At 35.2% G+C, this 3,012-nt stretch overlaps 1 pseudogene; it reads right to left on the minus strand.

Annotated features, from left to right (window-relative positions):
* Positions 1-1,491: 1,491 nt before the first annotated feature.
* On the minus strand, positions 1,492-1,986 carry LOC108764256 (uncharacterized; annotated as a pseudogene).
* Positions 1,987-3,012: the final 1,026 nt, after the last annotated feature.

The raw sequence follows: 3,012 nt of genomic DNA on the forward strand, positions 1-3,012 counted from the left end.
TAGCAGTTCTAAAACCGCAACGACCCTGTTACGATTATGTCTGAGATCGATATTAGAATATCTGGCCACACTATATCCTCACGAGGCCTTGTCGCTCGAGTTGATTTCGAGAAAATTAACCACTCTTCTTGCCCTTACAACGGCACAAGGGATGCAAACTCTTGCATCCAAACGACTCTCAAATGTATTTATTTCGGACACTATAGTGATAAGAATCCCAACGACTCAAAACCCCCGGAGTGAGAAGATCCCAACCATTACTTTCTTTTAAGCTCTTTCTAGAAGGACCGGAGCGCTGTATCGTCTCCTTAGTTAAGTCCTACATCAGATTCACCATGATCTTCGCCACGAGGAATGCGACCCCTTTTTCATTTTCACTCAGACTTCATACAACGCGGCTTCTTCCTAAATATTAGCCAGATGAGTCAAATTAGAATTAAGTCTAGCGGGAATAGATACAAATACATTCTCAGCTCACTCTACCCGTCACGCTTCAACATCGCTTGCCGCACTCAGTATTAGTCTAGAAGAATTTAGGCGTACAGCAGACTGGACTAAACCCTCAGATACCTTCGCCAGATTTTATAACAGACCGATTATTAGAAACATACCCTTTCAATCCGCAATCTTGAATAGACCACACCACGTTTAGTCCTTTCCTCCTATAATATCTAGTAGTAGCACATGTTTACAAGCTCTTTTTCAAATATATGTTATTCTGATTATAATTAAAACATTTAGTTTCATAGGAATTGAATAGGCTCCTCCTATTCATTCTGGTATACACAAATCTGAACTTTAAAGATCTACGATTATCCATCCGGACGAGACGTTGCATAATTGAGTAATTAAACGAACTTGCAGTGAAGTTCGATTTCAATTATGCTGTCTCGTCCGGATGGACCTTCCCTCCCACCCAGACCCTATTTCAGATTTGTCACTTTAAACTAATGAGCGCCACGGTGCAGATGCACGCGCAAGTGCATATGGGAAGGCGTGAGAGCAGCGCCTTCTTTCAATTCTTGCGTACTTTAAAGACTTGTTGAGGATAAAGCAGCGGAACGCTACTACGATTATCCATCCGGACGAGACAGCATAATTGAAATCGAACTTCACTGTAAGTTCGTTTAATTACTCAATTATACGTTATTTCACATATTCCTAAATAAGTGCTATACAAAAATTAAATTATCCACCGTTTGCAGTTTTTACTTTTTATTTAAAACGATTACCTGTGCAACTCATTTAAATTGCTGTTCAACATAATGTCATCAATAATTCTTAGCCAAACGAGAAGATGCTTCAATAATCAGTCTTAAAGTACAAATTAATACAGTTGCTATACCCAATTGGTCCAGCTTTCAAAAATAAAGTTTTTAGTAGTTTAGTCAGTTGAGGTAAAATCGACGAGTCGCATCAATTTTCAATAATACCTAAAAATGAATTTCATAAAAAAAAGGCCTCATACATAGTAATAATTAGATACTAATATTACTTATAATACTTCAGAATGGATATGCAATAGCTCCTGACAGACTTGGGAAATTGTTTGTTGCAGTTAAACAGAAATGTAAACCTTACGTGAATTTGACAAAGTTCCAAATTTTGTTCCAAACATTCTTACGTAAATTGCATGATTGAGAATTCATTAAAAAGATTTTACTTTACCACAACCTCGACAAGAAATTTTTCATCGCTATATGCATCATGAAACGTACCTTTAAACCAACGCTTCATACGTTTGACACTATAATCATCCTGATCCAATCAATGTATTCCACAATTAATTGCATAATTACAATATTTTTCACTAATGCAGCTGTTTCGCTCAAAATTGTAATCTTTGTGCAACTCTCAACTTTCTCATCTGGATATACTTCGAGCTAAATATCAGACATTAGTGGCATCAATAAATTCTATAGGTAAGGTTTCTTTCTCACAATTGTCTATCGAGATCATATCTTCGTCAAGATTCAACGGAGGCATAATCGATCGTGTACCTGTACAAAGTTTCCTGTAGTTAACAATAAATAGAGGTAAATTCCTGTAGTTAACATAAAATAGAGGTAAACATTAGCTAAACATATCAGAACTTTAATTCTCCATTTTACATTAGTACTTTTGGAATGTTAACATTGTTATTAATTGTGCCACAGGACTACCTTCATCATTTTATATAACCTACAACGTACATACTCAAAAAATTAGGTAATATTTTATGACTATCTTTCGCCAACGGCGCACTATTACAATTTTGTACAAGCACATCTAAGAAAAGTAGAGAATCTTCTTTCATACGTAGATCGATATGTGTCATTGCACAGCTCAGAGTCTGTCTCACAGTTGAAAAATTCTGGAAATGCATTACAAGTTACATAATAATGTATGTACAAGGTCGAATTATAACGCACTAAACAATTAGATTTATGCAAGACATCAACATTCGGTAATTGTTGAATTTAGCCTCCTCACCTCCTCGAGGTTGATAAAATAAGATAGATTCATTCGACATATTTTTGCACTACATAAAAAATGTGTCGCTTTGCCCCGCGAACCGAGTTATTAATTGTTATTAATTAAAGTTTACAGATATCCAGATTAGGAAATCTGTTGCATCGATGGCATAAATTAAACAAATTCTCTGCTTTACAGAAAATATTTAACCAAGACAAATACTCTGCAGTAAAAATAACAAATACTCTGCTGTAAAAATAAAAACAAAGAATATGATTTTAAAGCAGAGAATTTGTGTAATTGAAGCAGAAAATACTTATTCTAGTTTCAATTACATGTTCTCATGTCCTTCTATGCCATCGATGTGATGGATTTCCTAACCTGAATATAAAATGATCAATTTTAATATATCTCTGTCCACAGGGTAAAGTGATACATTTTTTTTGCCAGATTCGTTCATTTAAAGACGTGTCGAGCAAGTCTAATTTGTGTATGTAGAAGCAGAAAATCACTTACGTGTTCCTCTATATCATCAATGTGACGGATTTCCTAACCTAA

This window comes from Trachymyrmex cornetzi, unplaced genomic scaffold (genome assembly GCF_001594075.2).
Source record: "Trachymyrmex cornetzi isolate Tcor2-1 unplaced genomic scaffold, Tcor1.1 scaffold404, whole genome shotgun sequence".
Taxonomy (NCBI): Eukaryota; Metazoa; Arthropoda; class Insecta; order Hymenoptera; family Formicidae; genus Trachymyrmex; species Trachymyrmex cornetzi.